Genomic DNA, 22,794 nt, shown 5'->3' on the forward strand with positions numbered 1-22,794 from the left:
AAGATTTCATGCAACACATTGTCATATGCAATGCCAATAACTCAAACTTTAATGCTGCAAGACCTATTGCATTGCAAATGCTTGTCTTAGTTGGTGGTGGAAGAGTATGCCTGTGAGCTGTCTTAACTTTCAGTCCCCTGGTGGTGACGGTTTGTCCTGTGTGATTTCTCAGTGATCTCCGGGACCATTGTAACTTCAGAGCCCGAGACCAAAAAATCTGGTCTGTTAGAATGTGAAGGAGTTTCTTCATTATTAGAGGGTAACAGAGTAGCAGAGGGGGCATTTCAAATAAGCGAACTTTGGGGGTCTAGGGATAGCCTCCGCCCAGTAAGTTCAATCTGATGTATAAGAGCGGATTTAGCCCTCAAAAGAAAAGCAACCAAAGTCCCAACAACCCCCTGCCCTGCTACAGTCTTAGGCCTACTCGTACTGGAGGCCCGCTATGCAAAGTCCCTGATCTACCAATGTAATTTTGTATCACAGTACCTAGGTGACAAGAACAGCCAGGAACTACCCGATGTCAACAATCAATAGTGTGGCTCTGCCCGGCCTCCTTGGGCTGTTCTTATGCGCTTCCGGGCGCAAAAGAATGACCGTAGCGCCTCCTAAACCTTGTGGTAGATGGAGTGCTCACCACGGAATGCGGTGTGAGCTCAGTGCAGCGTGTCTTGGCCCCCAACGCGAGGAACGTACAGCGTGCCTTGGCCCCCAACACGAGGAAAGTACGATGCGCCTTGGTCTCTGTTGAGAATAAATGCTGAGTGCAGAAAGGGCGTCCTTTCCAGTATGATCAGAGGCATACGTCTGCCTTTCAATGAGTGAGATCTGGAGAGAGTACAAAGTTCAGTGCCTTGTATGAATAGGGAGTGTGTGAAAAGAAAGTCCTGCTATCCAGTTGCTGGTTAAATATTTCTACAAGCAAAGATGTGCATCCTCAGCTCCCAACAAGTTCATATGAGGCAAATAAAAAAAAGGGCAGAATATCCCAGGCTAAAAACGCTATGTAAATAAAGAGTGGCGGGCAGCCGCAGAGTTTAGTGTTGTTATACGCTGTAAACAAAAAAACAAAAAAAAAACAGCTGACCTTCAAGCTGAAGAAGGGATACAATGTAGCAAGTCAGGTCTTTCTCCAGCATTAGCGCGTCCACTCGCTGGGAAGAGGAATCTGGCTCTGGCGTGGGAAGGCACTCGGACGTCTCCCTGGGCCTGCTAGCTTGCCCAGCTGTCATCCAGGGCCAAGGGCCACAACCCTTCCAGATCAATGGCCTCTACGCAGGCGAGCTACGTGTGGGATGCAGCAGTGCACAGGGGGAAACTGGCACCAGCGGAATGCTGGAGGCGGCCCGGGCGTCTGCGGCGGTCTGGAGTCTGCCAGAGAGCAGAGAAGAGCGGTGCTGCCTCCCTGCGGGCAGGTGCAGACGCAGGAAGTAGGCCATGCTGCCACTGGTGGGCGCGGGCCAGGCAAAGAGAGGCAGAGAACAGTATTCGCAGCTGTGGGTGCACTGGTGGAGGTGGCACTGTATCTTGAGGCGGCCTGGCGGCGGCCTGGCATGGCCACGGAGGTTCCTGCACCGCCCACACTAAACTGCAGTGGGAAGTCTGCCAGGTGAGGAGTGCAGCGGGGGAGGTATCCCAGTCGCAGTCAATTTTAACAATCAAATTGGTTAGCGATATTGTTAAATAGGGTTACTACATAATATTCACACAAAAACCACCTACGGTCAAACCCAACAAAGAAAACTCTACTATTGCATGAGGTAAAGCAATAAAAGATGTTCTATCCAAGAGAGAGACAAAGGAAAGTCTGTTCAGTATATTTTCTGATCCCGATACAGGATGTACTTTGATACCAATATAAGCTTAAGTTTTGTAATCAAATTTGCGAAAACACAAAAATTATAAATGTGAACCCTGCAAGAGGTCTCACCGCTGTGAAAATGACAACTTTCTGGTGACTGTCTACCTGAAAGACGCAAACTTTCATATTCTGATGCATCCAGCTCACAGACGGTTAGTAATGCTACAAATTAATTGCCAGTTAAATGTTCTACTATATGGATTAAAATTAACCTCAGTAGTGTTTCAAAATAATTGGTGATTGTAAAAGTGTTTCTAAGATGTATTCTCTTGCCTGGTAAAGGGAACAAGCATTTGCAATGCAATAGGTCTCGCATTAGGAAAGTGGGAGCTACTGGCATTGGAAATGCTGAATTGTTTTGGGTATGTGTTGGTTTTGGGAAATGGTTTATTAATTTTATTGATAAATATAATGGTAAGTGTTTTAATGTTTGGAAATGTGCCACGTACAGTATGTGTAATATAATATGTGTTGTGTTGAGAGTGAGCGAGTTTGGGTTTGGGAGTGAGAGTGAGAGGGAGAGTAATTTAGAGATTGTGAGAGTGAATTAGACAGTGGGAGTGTGTGTTATTGGGAGTGTGTGTGTTATTGGGAGTGTGTGTGTTATTGGGAGTGTGTGAGAGTTGGAGTGTGGGGGGGTGTTGGGGTGGTGTGGGGGGTGTTGGGGTGGTGTGGGGGGGTGTTGGGGTGGTGTGGGGGGATTTCAGGTGGATTTGGGGTGTGGGGTGCATTTGGGGTGTGGGGTTGATTTTGAGTGTTTTGGGGGGTGTCGTGGTTTTGTTGTGGATTTGGGGTGCGGGTGTATTTGGGGTGGGGGTGTATTTCGGGTTGATTTGGGGTGAAAATCAACATGTTTTTTTTTTTGAGCCTATACAGTTGGCCACAAACAGTAAGCAAAGTGTCCAAAAAGCAATGTAATTATTTTGCGTATATTGTGTTGGTCACAAACAGTAAGTGAGCAGTGCCTGTGTGTGTGCATTGCCTGTGTGTGTGTGAGCATCCTGTGTGCATGAGAGCAGCGTGTGTGTGTGTGAAAGTAACTTGTGTGTGTGGGAGCAGTGTGTGTCAATGCAACGGGGCTCATGCTATCGACCTTATAAGGATGAAAAGGGAATGCGTCTGGCATATTTTAAGTTTGAAAGCACAGAATGCATGCTGGGCAAAATGTTAATATCTGTTTGAGACACAGGGGTGCCTGTGTGTGTGCGCAGTGCCAGTGTATGTGCGCAGTGCTGGTGTATGTGCAGTGCCTGTGTGTGTGTGAACAGTGCCTGTGTGTGATCATTGCCTGTGTGTGTGAGCAGCCTGTGTGTATGAGAGCATTGTGTGTGTGTGACAGTAACTTGTGTGTGTGAGAGCAGTGTGTGTCAATGCAACGGGGCTCATGCTATCGACCTTAGAAGGATGAAAAGGGAATGCGTCTGGCATATTTTAAGTTTGATAGCGCAGAAAGCGTGCTGCGCAAAATGTTAATATCGGTTTGAGTCACAGGGGTGCCTGTGTGTGTGCGCAGTGCCGGTGTATGTGCGCAGTGCCGGTGTATGTGCGCAATGCCGGTGTGTGTATGCAGTGCCGGTGTGTGTGTGAACAGTGCCTTTGTGTGTGTGAACAGTGCCTGTGTGTGTGATCATTGCCTGTGTGTGATCATTGCCTGTGTGTGCCCATTGCCTGTGTGTCATCATTGCCTGTGTTTGTGAGCAGCATGTGTGTATGAGAGCATTTTGTGTGTGTGACAGTAACTTGTGTGCGTGAGAGCAGTGTGTGTCAATGCAAAAGGGCTCATGTTATCGACCTCAGAAGGATGAAAAAGGAATGGGCGTGGCATATTTTAAGTTTAAAAGCACAGAATGCATGCTGGGCAAAATGTTAATATCTGTTTGAGACACAGGGGTGCGTGTGAGCAGTTCCGATGTGTGTGCGCAGTGCCGGTGTGTGTGCGCAGGGCCTGTGTGTGTGCGCAGGGCCTGTGTGTGTGCGCAGGGCCTGTGTGTGTGTGTGTGTGAACAGTGCCTGTGTGTACGCATTGCCTGTGTGTGAGCAGCCTCCTGTGTGTACGCATTGCCTGTGTGTGTGAGCAGGCTGTGTGTATGAGAGCAGTGTGTGTGTCTGATAGTAACTAGTGTATGTGAGACCAGTGTGTGTCAATGCAACAGGGCTCATGTTATCGACCTCAGAAGGATGAACAAGAACAAATCTTTTGAACAAAGCCTGTGTTAAGAGGAAGTGTTTAATACAGGGTCAGCAAATAAAAATGAAGTTATTATTTATTTCTGAGCAAGTATAATTTCGGGAATGTAAAGGGCAATATTTCTCTGTAACAGAGGGAGGTGACAGAGGGGTGCGGGGTTGAATGGGAAGCAGCTGGGAAAAATCAGTATAAGGCTGTTTAGAACAATGTAAACTATTACTGTATTTTTATTAAAGCAGATGCATAACTGGCAAGTTAAAGGTTTCTCCCTTCCCATTCTGACAGAGGATCGCCCCCAACCTGCCCCTCCCCCTTTATGGCGCAGGCAGTGGCACAAGGTGTCCGTGGAGGCCTTTAGAGACATCTTTGTTCCCCCGGAAATTTCCACTTTGGATACCCCGGATATGGCCCTTTCTAAATACAATGCTGCCCTGAATACTGCAGTTAATCGTATTGCCCCTTTAAGAATCTGTAATCAGCGGTCTAATTGCAGGCAGGAATTATGGTACTCTGATCTACTGCGTGCAGAAAAGAAAGTATGCAGGAAGTTGGAGAAGACCTGGAGAAACTCCCATACTGTAGCAGATAAATTTCGCTACCACTCTGCCATGAGATCTTATCACAGAAACATCAGAGCTGCTCGTAAAAACCATATTACTTCTCAACTATCTGAGGCAGGCAATGACCCTAAAATACTTTATCAGGTTCTCCGAACCTTCACTAACCCTGTAGCTTGTGAAAGTCCAGAGACGGTGTCCCAACAACTGTGTGATGACACTGCTGAGTTCTTCTCGAAAAGGATCGACTCTATCTACCAAAAGATTGCTCAATCTAATATTTTGGTCAATACTAGTGATTCCTTTCTAAGCCCTCAGCTCGAGACTGTTGAATCTGGTCCCACTAAACTGTCCTGCATTCCTGAGATCAGTTTGGACGATGTTAACTCACTGATTGGCACCATTAAATCGGGTTGCTTGGCGGACTTTGTTCCTGCCCGAGTGATGCATCTCATAGGGAACATTCTTAGTCCCACTATTCAGATCCTGATTAACCGCTCGTTATCTGAAGGCTCAGTTCCATTGGAGTGGAAAAACGCCCTGGTCAAGCCCATTAGGAAAAACACCTCCGTCCCTTGGTCTGATATGTCCAACTTGAGGCCCATCTCCCTCCTGCCGTTTGTCGGCAAACTGATGGAGAAACATGTCAATCTTCACTTCTCCAGTTTTATTGAGCAGACCGGATGCCTGGACCATTCTCAATCAGGGCTCAGGCCAAAGTATAGTACCGAGACTGCTCTCCTCTCGGTCACGGATACTATACGCATGTCCCTGGACAGGGGTTTGTCTGTGGTGTTGGTGCTGTTGGACTTGTCCGCAGCATTCAACACCATATCACATACCATTCTGCTAAGAAGACTGGAGGAGATCGGCCTGGAAAAATCTGCCTTGGCGTGGTTCACCAGCTTCCTCACAGAACGTACCCAGCAGGTGAACATGGGCACCTTCAGTTCCAATCCTTCCAAAATCACTAGAGGAGTCCCGCAGGGCTCCTGTCTCAGCCCTACGCTATTTAATGTTTATGTTGCCTCTTTGGCTAATATTATGAGGTCTTACAGGTTTGTACCCATATCATACGCCGACGACACTCAGTTGTTGTTTACCTTTAAAACCTTCACCCCTGTGGTAAGGCAAGCCTTCTCGAGTGGAATGACGGCGGTCGCCAGTTGGATGGCCAACAACTTTCTCCAGTGTATTGTGGGAAAGTCTGAAGTCATGTTGTTCAGGGAAGCTAAAATCCTGTGGACCCCGGACTGGTGGCCTACCAGCCTGGGAGAGGCCCCCTCCCCTAAACAGGTGGTGAAAAATCTGGGGGTCCGCCTTGACCAAGACCTCACACTTGTACATCACGTCAACACCACGGTGGGGTCTTGCTTTCATGTCATCAGCCTCCTTCGGAAGGTGTTCCCTCTCCTCCCCGACAGCTCGAGGAAGACCTTGGTTCAGGCTCTCGTGTTGAGTCGCCTGGACTACTGTAACGGTCTTCTCCTAGCGGCCAATGAGGGCGTTTTGAACTAACTCCAGGTAGTACAGAACACCGCAGCACGCCTGGTGACAAATGCCCCTCCCAGAACTCCATCCCGGCCCCTTCTTAAACTGCTCCACTGGTTGCCCATCCGGAAACGGGTGGAATTTAAGACCTGCTGCGTGGTGCACAAAAGTCTGCATAGCCTAGGGCTGTCTTACCTAGCTGACAAATTTGTCCATCATCGTCCCCCACGAAACCTGCGCTCTAGTAACCAGCTGTTACTGCAGATTCCCCGATTCAGCAAGACCAGACAAGGAGGACGTGCCCTCTCAGTAATGGGTCCACGACTGTGGAACAACCTTCCCTTCTCCCTTAGGCAGTGTACCAGCCACTCAATCTTCAGGAAGAGTCTTAAGACCACTCTGTTTCAGTACTAGAGCCTATCTCTCCTGCACCTTCCGTTAGCACTGCTCGGAGATACACCTTCGGGTGTGATTCCGGCGCGTTACGAACCCATAAATAAATAAACAAGTCAGGCGGCACAACAGGGGCAGAAAAAAAAAACGCGGCCGCGAAACGAAAGTAAAAAACGCGGCCGCGAAATTAAAGCCTTTGATGCAGCAGAGGGTGGAGCAGATACCTTTGAAGAGCTGCTGGAAGCACCAAGCTGGGGAACAGATGGCTGGCTTTGATGTGCACCTGCTTTTTAGGTCAATGCGCTTGCGCATTGAGCTTACTTTTCACGGGCACAGCATGAAATCGCCTGATGGTTAAGCTCTCGTTAAGCCCCTATATTCTCGAAGCTCAATGCGCAAGCGCATTGACAGGCGAGACCTAAAAACGTCTACACAATGTCAAGAGAATATGCAAAAAGTAGGAAACCTAAGCTATCAACCTAGATTTACAGTAAACCTGAAAAAAAGTGTTACCAACCCAGAAAAAATAAAAATTTGCATGGGAACGTATCTCAATACTGTACAGAAATAGGGTTGGCAAATCAACGCAGAATAAAATGTTAGCGTTGCAAAATAAAAGTTTACTTTAACAACAGTGATGACATTTTTGGGAATTATTACATCTTGCATCAACCTCTTCACAAACGCTTGTCTTCGCAGTAGCATCAGGTGAAAGGGTAGTGGGAGACGGTAGTGGTTGTTTCATACAGGGTAAAGATTTTTTGAAATCGTGTAATCTTCACAGTATGTCAGAGGGAAGAGGTTTCAAGCATTCAGTCTCCATAGTCACAGTGACAACAGATGTCACACATCAGTTGGGGAACCCATCTCAATCAGTTAAACATCAGAAGGCGCCGGTCTCCAAAAGAAGCAGTAAAAGGTGTCCGTTATCTTGAACAAATTAGTGTTTTTTTTTGCTTAAAGCATTTCAGAACCAGGTGGTTCAGGTAATCACAGTACTACAGGCTCATTCTACTTAAACAGACATGGGTAAACTCTTTCACTTCTAATCAATAGTAGCCAAAACATATGGCTTTAAACAGTAGATGGAGACATTACTTGTGTAGGCCATCATGTTCCAGGAGAAGAAAATGTGCAAGCAGACTACTTAAAAGTCAAGTAGGCCCCTTACACGAATGATCACCATAACAATCCATAGTCACACACATCATCTTATCTTTATTCATTGTTTCTGTTTAAAGCCACATAGGTAAACAAAAACAGTGATTCGCCAAATTCAAAACAGAACATGTGATCAAAATCGATAACTGATAAACACAAAATAAACGTTGCATTTGAATACTACTCTTAGTACTAATCTCAAAAGGTAAAGTATTTATAACACTGACAGTACCATTAAGAAAACACAGCATGGCTAAGCACATATACTAATCACTGAGCATGTACAGGAGCATGAAAGCTAGTCTCACCTGTACAAAATTCAAATCTTTCAGCTAAGGCAAAAAATAATGCTTATGTAAAGAAGTAAAAGATTGCAAACATAATAAAGTGCATGCTTGTTTGTCCAGAAGCTGAATGACAAGGACAAAGGTGTGTTTGATCACTAAATGCCCAGCCTTTAATACAACTCTGAATAAGGTGCACAGTGCTTAGCCTAGAACAGGTCCACAGAATTCAGTTTATGGACCAAGGAAAGATAATGGCTCAATAGCCTTCCATGACGACTGGCTGCTGAAGGTGTATTTGTACCCTGCACTCTTCACCCATCTCCAGATCACGGTGAATCTTCAAACATCTTTGGCGTTCACTATCTATGTGCTGAAGTCACACCTGACTCTGAACCTCAAATGGGTCAGTGGCAGACCCCTCTCTCGACTGCTCAACAAAAAGGTGAAAAAAAGAGAAAAGATATCACCTGGGTATTTAGTGGATCTTCATTCTCCTCGCTAATTAGGAGGAGAGAAACGCTCCACCCCACCTGGCCACAGCTCAGGTAAATGGAGCCCCGCACTTCCGGTCGGTACTCCAGACGTCCTTCCGGCTGTCTCGGGGATATCTTTTCTCTTTTTTTCACCTTTTTATTGAGCAGTCGCGATCATGGTCCTGAAGAAAGCACCCGGATACCCTTGAGGCTCCACTTTAAGTCTGCAGAAACATGTTGACCGTACCTAAATATTAGTGGTTATAGGTTCAAACCACTATTATCGCACTCATTTTATTGACTTGGGAATATTAAGGTGTTTAATAAAGTTTCTTATCATTCTACTACCCAATTTTATTTGTTCATATAACATTTCACTTTTCTCACTTTTCACTTGCACTGCTCTACAGTTGTCTCTTCATACCCTAGTACATGACAACACCTACTGGGTTCCACTGTTTAGACAAAGGTGTGAGCTCTTGCTGTCTACAGTGGACACTTAAAAATTTACCTTCGAGGTTTGAAGGAACCCAAATGATGATTAGGGCGTCCAGGATCGACAACTGATGGGTATCTTTCTACATAGGAAAGATACCTACATTGAGATAGCATCACAACACATAGTTGAGATTGGATTCACTATCCTTTGTAGGGTGTCCCCCTTCTGTCAGATACATGATTCGAGCTAATTATCTAATGACCCACTGCTACCCTTTGTTGGTATATTGTCTGCATAAAGCAGACACACAATCGGTTTTCCCCCAAGTAACGGTGCGATGACCTCGCGTTGGGCCAGATTATGAGGAAGAACAGAAATATGTAGGGAGAAAAGCAGAGGAGCCAATAAACAAATCTACTTTGTCATATGCTGTGGAGAAGTCTATAACCGCTGTATACACCCTTCCTCCTCTGGTTTTGACATATTTTTCATTTATTACCTGTAGAGCAGTTGAATTATCGATTGTTCCATGTTTTGTTCTAAACCCAGTTTACTCCAACTGTAAAACTTTAATGGCATGCACCCAATCGCTAATTTGGGTCAAAAGGCATTTAGCGAAGACTTTACCCACCGCATCAAGAAGACCAATCTGATGGTAATTATGAGGAAGATCTTGTCTCCTTTCTTAAACAGAGGGACTATTATACTCCCCTTCCAAGAAGTGGGTACCATTTTATTCTCATAACAATACTTAAATACTGGGTAAAGAATTTTACTCCACAGTGTACTGTTTTGTTTTATAACTGTGATTGGTATTTCATCTGGGCTCATTGCGGCTGAGCTACGCATTCCCCTGATCACCATTTCTATTTCTTTTTCAGCGGGCGATCCATTCGAGGTAAAGTCTTTCTTTTTGTGCAAGGTACTTAATTGCCGCCTCATTAGCTGCATATAAATCTGGAATAAAACAAACTCAGTTATTTTCTTCAATGGCCACAGGGACTGATCTGGTTCTTGCTCCACAACCCTCCCCGATAAGAGACCAGAAGGTTCTTATCTGGTCTTTAAAGGCTGCTTGTCTCAGTTTAATCCAAATACTGTCTTCCCTCTCTTTTCTGAACCTGGCCTTTACACGAGTCCTCCTCCGTTTTAATCGTAATATTCTGTAATATCTTTCCGAGGAATAATTTAAATACTGTTCCCTAACTAGTTTATTTATTTCAAATGGCAGGAGGAAACTAGAGTCCACTTTAAGACTTTTTCTTTGGTTCACCTTCCTTGCAGTTTCCACTGCTTGTTTCATAAATGTATTACAACTAGCAATTTCTGTTCCTGTCCAGCTGGGTCATTTCTCTAAGGTGATCTGTAGGATACTGTTGAGGCCTAGAATGCTAGAATGGCCTTGTTATCACACAAAGTATCTCCCTGTTTCCTTGGCAAAACTGACAGATTCACCATCTAATGCCCAAGGGTCAGACGACCACAAATTAAAATTTATAAGGTGAGTTAGTAGCTTGTGATCACTACAAAAGGAAAAAAGAGGTGCTTCCCACCACCACGTAGTCTAATATTGACTCTCCCCTAGAGGTTTTACATGTAGAAGCTGCCGGTGTGTCCGATGGAAGTCTCCCATTTACTATGATGCCATCAACCTTCATTAATTCATCAGCAAACATGTTCCCTCTCTTGTTAGTTCTTATATTTTGTGGAAAATGAGCTTGTGGAATCCGCATTCATTTTTCTTTTTCTTTGTTTCGAAAGCTGTCTAATGTAGAGTTAGAGGTCTTCCAATTCAGATCTCCTACCAATACTATATTAGGGGAATATTCTGTATCGTTAACTTTTTTTTATGTAGGAGAAGACCGCATTTAAGAGAACATCATAAGGGGCATCTGGCGGAATGTAGACATTTATAAACATTAATGGTGGACTTCTTGCATTTCCATTTAGGTTTAACAAAGTTACTACCAGAAATAGATTACTAGGATCTTTATAGTAATCATAATTCCATTGTATCTTATTCGACAGTAGACAGGCCACCCCTCCCTTTGCATGTACCCTCATGGAAGGTGTTGCTTTACAGTCTAAGGTGAGATAATCCCTACATATCAAATCCTCTTTGCACCAGGCCTCCTGGAGACACACCACATTTGCATCTAATGTGCTCAGCTACAGTAACTTCTCCCTACTATTCTTTATTCCTGCAGCATTCGCGGATATCATTTTTAATTCATTGCTAGAAGGATGGTTGTGTAAGTGATTGCTGTTAGACCCGCTCGACAGTGCACTAGATAACCAATTCCATTTGGGGCTCTCATCTTTAGTGTTCCACCTAATGGAAAGGGGGGTGGGGCATTCTTTAAATAGCACTTGTCTACCATTTTTATTGATACAAATTTGTAATTCTTCTGCTTCGTGCAAGGAGTCGCTACTATCTGAGAGTGAGTGGTTTGACAATGATCTATTGTCGGGGGCTCTATATCGGGGTATCTCAATGAGTGGAATAAAATCAATGCCCCTGCTTTGAAGGCCATTCGACCCTTGTAATATCCGATTTGCAATAATTTTGGAATTAAACCTTACCCTCGACTTATGAACGACTTCTGTGGCAAGGTTAGAGACTAGATTTATATTGCTACTTTGTGTAAGTTTCAGACTTTCGATCTCCAAGAGACATTTAAGCAATGAAACCCTAATAATTATTAAATCGGCATCAAACAGGGGAATAAAATCTAGCCTTAATGTATCACTATTTTTCCAGGAGGGTTCAGCACCATTTATCTCTAATTTACCTCTCATTTTTTCAGAGTCAGGGAAAGGGACAGCCAGGGGGTTAAGTACAGATGGAATAAGGTTAACAGGCCCCTTTTGCTGTACTCTTGTAGATGCTAGGGACCCCTCTACTGGGGCATTAACGTAAACTCCTTTGGGAACCAGAATATAAAGGCGGGGGCCTCGTAAGCCACCATCAACTCCATTATTAATTCTTTATCCTTAGAATTTGCAAAATCAGTTTCATTTTCCGGCTTCATATCTCGTAGTGTACTTTGCAGGGGCTGAATAAATGTTTCCGTACTAGTTATAACCTCGATGTTTTCTTCAAAGCAAATTCTCTTTTGCTTTTTTTTTTTTTTTAGAAAATCTTTGTGTTAATTTAATCTTTTTTCCTCTATTCTTTTCTTTTCTCCCATTCTTTTCCAAATGCGAGACCCTAAAACATGGTCTTTCTCACCACTTAGCTGGTTTTTAAGATAGGAAATACTGCTGATCTGTCCTTCTTGGAGAGCACTCCAATATTTCTACTTTTTGTGCGGGATCAGAGATAACTTGTATGTCTTCAGGTATAGGTTCAGGATTCTTCTCTGGCATCACAACTTTATTCGCTAGCTTATTATTTAGAGGAGTACCATCATGAACATTACATATGGGTCGACTGCCAGTATCCCCATTAACACCACCAAGTATATTCTCGAATACCCCTTCCACCCCCACTTGTTCACCATGGTCACTTAGGCTAGTCTCCCTTTTCTGTTGTCTTCTTAGCAGCACCTTTAGTATTTGAGTTACTGTTACCTCCTACAAAATTTTCAATTAGCTTTAGGATAGAGGATAATAATTGTTCTAAGCGTGCCAGTGAATCCGAGACTATTATTCCTTAGGGAATGACTGGGTTGGATGTCTCTGGTGTTTAGATCAGGAGTCAAAGAGAGGTGTGACTTCTGGAGAGAATCATTAGATTTATTAGAGGAGGTGCTGCTGAATAATTACAGTCCTATAGGAGCTATTACTACTGGGGTATCTGCCATCTCCATGATCTTACTAGTATCATGAGAGACGTATCTCCTGCAAAGCTCCAAATCCAAATCGGGAAGAGTAAAGTCCTTATTTTAGGCATCCTCTACTAGGTAGGGACAAAAAGATTCTTCTATGTTTGCATGTGGAGTTCTATGTGGGTTTCCATTTACCATCAACTGATGGTGGCAAAGGAGAACCTGAAGATAACAAAAGGACTGGAGAGCCAATCAGGCCCCAGAGCACCGTGCTGGATGCCTCTGGGATTCTAGTAACTCTCCTCCTCCGAATCAGTTTCAACAGTATGTGATTCAACACCCCCAACCACATTAGTGACAATATTAACCATTGTTTCATCATTCCTGGTCACCCCCCCATTCCAATTGGTTGAGCAATTTATTTCTACTTGAGGATTTTTCTCCTTTCCCCTTTCCCATAGGTTGAATATTTGACCTTTTCCTTTCAACAGTATACCTGAAATATCCTTGTTTCGTAAGGGATTTTATTTAGTCTTTACACAGGCTCTGCCCACAAGCAAACGTCCCGATCTAAGTTTTCTTGCCGTCATCCTTGTTAAGGTCCGGCACAATTTTATTTTTTATAGATAAGGTGATGAGTTGACCCTCTTCTACAGCATCCAAAGGGGCAGCAGACCACGAGAGGGCCAGCAATGGACGATGTTAGCCATTAATGGGCGTCTCTTCAGTCCCCATGATTCACCACAAGGAGAACATGGCCAATGGCTGCTCGGTGGTAGCACGGAGGGGGGCGGGCGGAGGTGGGTGTTGAAGCCAGGGAATGGTTTCGGGCACAAAAACGCACAGAACTCAGAACGCTGGTGGAGTGAGCAGCATTGCAAATGCGCTGCAGCCTCCGGCTCATTACAAAGCCAGATGTAGATAATCAGCATTTACTGATTCTAAAATACCGAATTATACCGATTTGGTATTTTAGAATCGGTAAATGCTATGTAGGTATCCAATCGGTAAATTTGACTGATTCTGTAAATTTCGATAAATACTGAATCGGTAAATACCGATTCGGTAAAAGGGAAGAAACATTGAAGGGTGGCAGGGTGTCACTATGACACCCTGTTGCACCCCTGAATTGTGTAAGGGTGCACATGTGGCACATGCCCTAAGGGAAAAGTATGTCTGCCACATGGCACTGTTATTATTTGCATAAATTTGCATTTTTTAGCGTTTTCAAAATGTACCACCAACTTGTAGTTGGTGGTAAATAACGAATCCTAAAATGGGAAAATCACTCATTTGAGTGCTCCCTACATATCCGGATTCGGTAATTTACCGAATCGGTATTCAAGAATTCGGTAATTTACCGCTCCCTTAAATTATTACCGAATCCTTAATTTAGGCCCCTACATATGGCCGAAATTCAGTAATTTCGCCGATTCCGACCGGAATTAGGCTTCCTACATCTGGCCCAAAGAGACTTTAGCTTTCAATGGTTGAAATTAAGTTTTGTGTATTCAATAAATACCATTGTTGGCCACACGAGGGCACTAAAAGACTACGTCGTGCTATAGAAACACTTCTATATGTGTTAATCAATCAGCGTGATGATTTTATCTTTAATTATTGTATTGTAATTGTAGTGCTTCTTCCTGTTTTGCTGCCTTTGTGAACAGACACTCCCCGTACTATCTCTCCGATCCCATTACCTTATATTCGGTAAAACGCTACATCCCCAATATGGCAGGCGTGATGAACGCGGTGGTGATGCCCCGGGCTTTTCTTTCCCTGCCAGGCTTGCCAACGGAAGAGCTGGTCCCAATGGGCAAAATTGTGTATATAAGAAGCTATGAATGGTGCTGGTTTCAGCCCCGGCTGGAGCTGCCCCTTCACCCGGATTCTTCAGGTCGTCTCTGAGCGCAAAGAGGTACAGAGGCAAAGAACCGGAAGATTGACTAGAGCTGCGAGGCAGCACTTTGGCATCCTCCTTGCTCACTGCAGCCAGCGGTCAACGTTCAACGGTAGAGATAGGGTGACCAACTGGTATAGGTGCAAATTCAGGACGGAGAGTGTAAAAATTCAGGACAAAGGGACAAAATTCAGGACAAAAATTCAGGACAAAGGGTCAAAATTCAGGACACGTCAGAGGTTGTAGCGCAATAGTATATAAGTAAGTAAATAGACAACCACCTAAGTACAAGTCAAAATAAGTTTATATTAGGTTGAGACAACCGTGCAGGTCACGGTTTTTCAGTATGGCCATCTTCACTTAGACCGCCTCTCATGTGTATTTAATTTCTTTTATAGTGTTACTCATACCAAGTATGTAGGGCAGGGTATCGGAGTACGTTGCATCACACACACATTATATAGAGACAATGACTCCTATGAACGTGAAAGTCATTGTATAGGAAATGTTACTTAAGATAATTGGTGCTGCAAGGTGTAATCATTCTTTCATCCATCATTCAGTCTTTCACCATTCATTCTGTCCTTCCATCTGTGTGCCCATCTATATCCAAACATATTTAACCATTTGCAAACCTATCCACCATATATCCTTCCATCCATCATTTCACTCATCCATCCCTTCATCCACCCTTTTACTCTTCCATCATTCATCTACCCACCCTTCACCCCATTCATCCGTACAGTCATCCATCCACTCTTACACCCATCCATCTATTCACTCACCCATCCAGCCATTTACCCTTTCACCCTTCCAGCTATCCATTCAGTTACTCATCCATACACCCATTCACTTGCCCATCATCTACCCTTCCACCCATCCATCTATTTACCTTTTCTCTCATCCATACTTTCACTCATCCATCCATCCTTTCTTTCTTTATCTATCCCTTCATACATTCATCCTTTCAGTAATCCATCCAGCCATTCACACATTCCTTTACTTATTTACTTTCCCACCTTTTCACATTATGAGCTGAGCCTTTGTCTGCAGAGTCGCATACAGAAGAGGCCCATAAAGAACTTCACCTTGCTGTAGTTCCTAAAGCAAAGGGTGGGGGAGGGTTCACTATGCCCCTGCACATAGGCAATCTGAAAACGTAGAAGTCATGAGTCATGCATGATGCACAGTGCCAGGATGTGAGGTGACTGTGACATGGTGTTGTTTCCGAGGCTTTAAGTGGTGTAAAAAAAACGTGGGGGTCTCTTCAAAGTGTGTGTTCGATGTAATTAAGGGTGTGGTTTAAAACACCTAGGCAAAAAATCTGTGCTTAGCATAGTCTTCCGCCCGACTGGTATTATGTTGTTACTGTCATTGCATCCAGATGTATAATATAGCAAGTACCATTACACCAACAAGAAGCCAGGACTATTGGCTTTGTCAATGGGTGTTAGTTGCCTAAAATAAAAAAAGCAGTAGCCATGGCTTTGTTGAATATAATATTGAAAATACCTCACTCTAAAATTATGGGACAGTAAAAGAACGATAACCCCTTCTTTTTAACTTGTTTTTCAGGCTTCTTTAAATAAACAGTTTTCTCAAGTTGCAGCATGGGAGTTTTACCTTGTTTATAACAGATTGCCCTGCTTACACTAAGGTAAGAGGAGGCTGCCACATGCTTTAGCACCCCCAGACTGCCACATTGTAATTCTGTATGTGGCAATCAGCCCCATACAGAAGGACAATGGGCGGGCGGGCTGCTCTTGTGCTCCAGGAGGAGTGCGAAGCGTCCCCATCAAGGGGGGGTGAGGCCTCTCACAGGGAGCAGTGCTGCTCCCTGTGAAGGCCAAAATTACAGACAAAAGGCGTCCGTAAAAGGGATCCTCACGGACAACGGACGTGAGGTCCCAATTACGGACGGTCCGTGAAATTTACGGACGGTTGGTCACCCTGGGTAGAGATGCTAACTGCAGATTCCTCACTGACCCTACAATGCTCTCTGTGGAGATCTGCATACTTGTCACTGCCAACTTGGAGACTGGATTCCGTGCTAAGGATGGCAGGACAGGTCAGGAAGCAACTGATGTTAGTGCGCATGGGTGGCCTTTATTTAGGGCCCACTCATGTTTTCCAGAGCAAAGTCAATGCAGATCCTGTTAATGTGCAGAGGTACTGTTGAAGATTTCCCAAATTCAGTCTTATACTGTTGAGAATATTCAAAAGGTGAGTAATGGTGTTTCGGATTCCTGATGTAGCAACACAAAGGATTGACAGTGAGTTCTTTATTTACTTAATTTTTTTGAAGGAGCACCTCTTTGGTACTTAAATTTCCGCCTTTCCCTATGACATTTGATTTCAGAACAAGATAATCAAATAGTGGTTTGATATAGGAGCCTTTCAATTCTTTGGGAAAGATTTCACATTGAAATGATGTGTTAAGGATGGTTTCGACCTGTTTAGTGGTGGAAAAGCCAGGTGACTGAGGAATATCAGGATGATGTGCTAGAAAGTTAGTCATGGTGGCAAAGGAAGAGAGTGGTAATAGTCAGTGGACGGAGACATGTAAGACTTTCATGAGAGTAAAGTTGGTGTGCAAATGCTACACTTTTTCTCAACATGGTTGACAAAGTCTGCAAGGAGCTGAGAGGGAGCAACTTCTGCCATGCAGCCTTCAGTTGCCTAAATTGAGAAATGATCCTGCGTAGTTCGGTGGAGATGCTGGAACCACACAAATGAGGTGGTATGATAGCTCTTTGATTTCCGTATTATTACACAATATTTCATTAGTGGGTAGAGGTAGCATTGTGCAAGGGGTTTTCTTGCTTCCTTCATTTTCTTTTTCGTCTTGTATTTATTAAATATATTTGTTTGGTTACTTAAAACCATTAAAAAAGCAAATAAAACATGATAAACATAATAGAAAAAAGCTGATTTATCACTGGCTCTTGTAACAAAATTTAAACACATGCTAATCACAGTGAGTGACTGACATAATGTGCTTCCTTTACAAAATGAAAACATCCAGTATAAATCCATGTCAATTTTTGCCCTCTTAAAAATCAGCTTAATATGCCAAATTACTTATATTGTTTTTCTAACTGCCACAAAAATATTATAGATATACCTGATAATTGTGGTGCGTTTAATTTAAAAATCAGTTTCGTTGCTTTCCAACAAGTAGGGCTTTCAACTGTATAAATGTGGGACACAACCTCAATCCTATTCTCCTACGGTTCAGTAGGGAAGGACAGGGCAAAACTATATGGATTAAAGTTTCCTTTTCATGTCCAGACAGTGAACATACTAGTTTACTGCTCCCTTCCACAATTAATGAGTTCCTTATATTTATCAATCCAAATTCTGCTCACATAACTCATGTTATAATACAGTAAGCCTTCCATACAGAAAGCTACTCTGTTTATTGAAATCATGTTATTGAAGAACACAGTTGCCATGTTTTCATTTAGCAGGGCCTTGTTTGTCTTCTTTAAAGAACAGCTTCTCAACACTGATTCATTTCTTTTTTAAATTGGCCAAGTAAACCACTGGACTGCTGTGCTGTTCTGATCCCAAGTGATTCTAATAAGTGTTCCATAACTTTGATCCTTAAATGAGATCTGGTTTTATACATACTGTTGACCTCTATACAAGTCAAGGATGTTATATTAACCCGCTTTACCATCTCGAATCTGTACCAGGTTTTCATATAAACACCTTCAGTAAGTCAGTATTTTACTCACTGTTGATCTCAATGTGCTCGGGAACAATGTTATGGGAGGTGAAATTAAGTGTAATATTCCTCATTGGATTATGTCTAACCAAGCTGTATATTTGCACGGAAAGGCCTAAGCCCCACTTCACTCTTTTGGAAGCAGCTTGTAAAACCTGTGATAATTATGGGCTTTTGTTTCTATTTTTCTAGTCACAAAAAACAGTAAAATTAAGTGGGTTTGATCTGGCTTTTAAAAATAGATGCCAAGTGTGTCAAATTGCCTCCCTTGGCCTTTAGCCATACTCCCTGATATTTGACCAACTATACCTGCCCCAGATTTTGTTCTTGAAAACGCCAAGTACCAGGTGTCTTAAGTTGACGACCAAACATCCTACTTTGTGTTTATCGATGTTTAAGGACTATCAATTTGGCTTGCAATAAACTATCTGACAGAGACTTCTAGCTGCAGAATCCTTACTTTAGATAGAAGAATACCCAGGAGTCAGACTGGATCTGGAAATGTTTCAAGAGCAGTACCCCTGCACACCCATAGGCGTTGTTGTTTGGGTCACCTGATGTAGTGGTCTGTACCGAAAGTGATGTGCAGGTGCCTATATAGGCACCACCCCAGCGCACTGATGTTGGTTCTTTTCTTTCTGTGCCAGTCAGCATAGATCCGGGAAGAGCTACCCTTTGTCTTTTATGGCTGACCCCTTTTTGAATGTTTGTCTTGATTTGTTTGTGACTGTGTCTCCTGGTGTGTTAGGATCACTGTTCCCTTTAAGGTGCGGGCGCACCTCTCTTCCTGCGAGCGCGCACTGCTGTGTGGAGCAGGTGCACACACTGGACATTCCGAGAGAGTTTGCGCCGCCGCTTTAAAGAAGTGAGTGGCTCAAAAAGCTTCCTGGATGCGTCGTTTGGACTCCGGAGTGTAGGTAAGACTGGCTGTTTGGCTTGGGGCGTGGGGTTTGGGGCTGTTAGGAAAGCACGGTGCGGGGCATATTGTGAGCTTTAGTTTAAGTTTTCATGTTAATCACAGCCCCTCACGAGCTGTGATTAACATGAATACTTAGACAAAGGCACACAATGTGCCCCACACCGCGCTTTACTTACAAGGGTACCGCAAGTTTAAAAACACAGCGTGTACTTAAAGTACATACTGTGTTTTTTAACTTGTGGTACCCTTGTAAGTAAAGCGCGGTGTGGGGCACATTGTTTGCCTTTGTCTAAGTATTCATGTTAATCACAGCTCGTGAGGGGCTGTGATTACGTTGAATACTTAAACTAAAGCTCACAATATGCCCTGCACCACGCTTTTCTAACAAACGAGTACAGCAAGTTTAAAAACACAGCGTGTACTTTCAGAATAAATAGAAAGTACACGCTGTTTTATTAAACTTGCTGTACTCTTTTGAGTAAAGCGCTATGTCCAGTCCTCGAAGTGGGCGGGATCGGCATGGCACGGCATGCCCCTACTTCTTTTATTGAAAAGATTTTGTTCCCCTACTTTTTCTTTTCAAAACCGTGTCCCAAGACGGCAGTAATAGACGAGGCCTTCAGATAAGGCTCTGGTTTCTTGGCCGTTCGGGGACGGGTGGGACGGGCAGAGAAGGAAAATCACTCTGTCTCCTTCCTGCCCAGAGAAGACACTGACAGTATCCACTTCTGCCTTGCACTGCCAGCTGCCCTTTTCCCCCTCTCTCTTCCTCTCTCTTCCTCTTAATCCCTCTCTTTCTGTCTAGCAACCCATCTTCACTTACTGAAAACCATGACTTGAAGAAACGGTTCACAATCTCTCTTTCCTTCATTCATTTATTTGCCTCCCTGTGAAATGGATCCCAGAAAGAAAAAAACACTTTTGATGGAAAAGCTCTCTTTTTCTCACATTTTACTATTCCAAAGTCCAGCCTCGAGATGGAGAGAAATAAAAGGTTTAAAATATGAAAATAAATACACAACTAAAGAAAACAAGACAGAGTGGTTGCAAAGTGGCCAGATTGATTTTATTTACACCCAAACACATCAGCCGCACTTTTAAGAGTTTGTCAGTGAAGCGCTACTTTTGTTTACTTGTCTTTCTTTGAAAAACATTGTTTTCCCCGGGTGGGGAAGTGCACCATTACTGGAGGCACTGCAATACCTGGTTGATGGGTGGGTTGGAAAACAAAATGTGTACCATGGCTCTGTGTTTATAGAAGTGGTCTTTTAAAACCAGACTGCTTACTTTTTGTAGGATATAAGCAATGGACATTGAAACAGGTTCTTTCTGGGCCCTGTAGTCATGTCCTTATCTTTTCAGGTAAAGCACTCACTGATTTCTATATAGCGAGTGAGAAATCGTTAAGGTAACCGTGTTGTTTCTGCTTACATTTCACATGCTTGACTTAATCTTGCATTCCCTATGAGTGTTTGCTTTTTCCGGGAGGTTGTTTTTTATTTTTTATTTTTTTAGGCAGCATATTACTCTTGTCTAGTGCGTAATTTGAATTGAGCCACATCCAGGTGTTTATAGCGGGGCACAATTAGCTTGTAGCTGAAGGCAGGGCGAGTTTCTCTCAGTGGTGCAGTAGGGTGTCTAATGGGGGAGAGAATGTGACACTATGGCCAGAGCTGCTGAATTTGTAACTGGGGAGTCAAGGTTCAGCCTTCATGACCAGTCCACCAGACCACTTTCCTGAAGGATCATGTTTGCATGCTAGACCTTAGAAGACCCTGCTAGACCTTAGAAGCCCTGGTGTCTTAGCACCAGCAAGTGGACCCTCGTGGTGGCACGTGTGGGTTAACCTTGAAGGCTTGTCCACCACAAAATCAAAACTGAAGTTCATCTCCTGTCTTGCGGGCAGGCCTTCGAAGCAGCACACCCTAGAGCAACAGTGATCCAGTCACTGAGACTCTGTCACTGAGGTCACAGGAATCTTGAGCAGGCTAGGGCGGTGCGAACGGTGTGACCGCACTGGGCCCCTGTTTCGGGTGGGGCCGTAGTGTTTGCAAGTATATTATGGTTTTTAAAAACTTGCTGCCTCCTTCCTGGACTCCAGCAATTTTCAGCAACAATAAAAATGTCCTGACTACTCTAATGATTAATGTTCCTCCTAGAAAGAGATTGAAGTTTTGACTAGTGGAAGGGTTGACTTCTGTAAAGGTAGCACAGAGGGTTAATGTGCCTGCTGCAAAGAACATGTAACATGCAGATCACAAAGTGCTCATAATGTTAATTAGGTGAGTGGGTTACTGCTTTTGTCAGAGAGATCCTTTTGCTACTTGCAGTTTATAAGTTAAAATCCTAACATAGAACAGTGAGCTATTAAACTATACTACCAACTAGTATGGTTGTCATGTGACTTCTACACCTTGGAGTCCTTTGTCTTGTGTAACATTTCCTATACAGAGATTTACACACGTATAAATGATTGTCTCTGAGTAGTGTGTGTGCTGTAAAGTGCTCTGACACCGTACATTGGTATGAGTGGCGCTGTAAATCAAATTAAATCCATCTGAGAAAGAGTATGGTTATGGAGACTTCAGGAGAACTCTTAAAGCATGATAGTGAGGAAGTCCGAGGTATATATAGGTGGTCATTGGGGGCACCAACAAACATTGTTGCACAGGGCGCCACCAGCTCTAAAGCCAGCTCTGCCCTCAAGGCCAGTCTGCCTCACCCATTGGTACCTCCATTCGATTGTTTCAGCAGTAGTAGCTGCAACTCACCATGGATCGGCAATGCAGGATTTGCACGCACACCAAACTAAGTTTGCAAACTTCACAGTCTCTCTGCTTCATGCACAGGAGCTTTTAACATGTGCTACCTGCACTGGGGCCGCTGGAATTATGCAGCAGTGTTGATTAAATTATGCAGTAAAAAAAAGCTGCAGCATAATGCAATATATTTTCTTATACTTTATTATTTTGACATTTTTACACATGTTAAGTCTCTGCAATGATTCTGCCTCATTAGTACCAGTGTAACATACAAATGCAGCAGTGAGAAAGGTGGTCAGGCAACCTTTGCAAAGGGCTGTCCACTTTGCAGCAACACAAGTCACATTTTTAGTAACTTGTTATCCGTTTGAGCTACAAAAATGATTAGTTAAAACTAAGATTATGCAGTGCCCCTTTTTCTTCTGTTACATGGTAGGTCTGTAAGCGCCATTTTCTTTAATGAGTTTCTCCTACTGCAGGCATGACATGCTTTCCTGCAACATTCAGCACAATGCGTGCTTTCATTTTTCGAGCAGCCAGGACAATGTCAGCTGCTTCTTTGAGATGAAAAAGGTCTCGGATTTACAAGAGTTTGAGCTATTGGCATTATAAATGACAATGCCTTTTATTTATGTGTTAATTAGAAAACAGATAGATAAAAGGCATTGTCATTTACAATGCCAATAAACTCTCGCAAATGTGAGACCTATTGCATTGTAAATGCTTGTTTAAGTAAACGTTTAGTAACATTTGGCGCTGCACACACATGCGGTCTAGTTCCTGGCGCACGTAGCCATGGTTGCAGCGCACAGAGACCCTCCACTGCCGCACACAGAGGAAAAAAATTAGAGGGAACATGGGTT

At 43.6% G+C, this 22,794-nt stretch overlaps 1 protein-coding gene across 2 annotated transcripts in view; it reads left to right on the forward strand.

Annotated features, from left to right (window-relative positions):
• KAT6A (lysine acetyltransferase 6A) overlaps positions 1 to 22,794 on the forward strand; it is a 1,442,101-nt gene that overhangs the window by 365,161 nt on the left and 1,054,146 nt on the right. The gene's annotated exons all lie outside the window — the stretch shown is intronic.

The sequence above is a fragment of the Lissotriton vulgaris genome, chromosome 11 (genome assembly GCF_964263255.1).
Source record: "Lissotriton vulgaris chromosome 11, aLisVul1.2, whole genome shotgun sequence".
NCBI classification, from domain to species: domain Eukaryota; kingdom Metazoa; phylum Chordata; class Amphibia; order Caudata; family Salamandridae; genus Lissotriton; species Lissotriton vulgaris.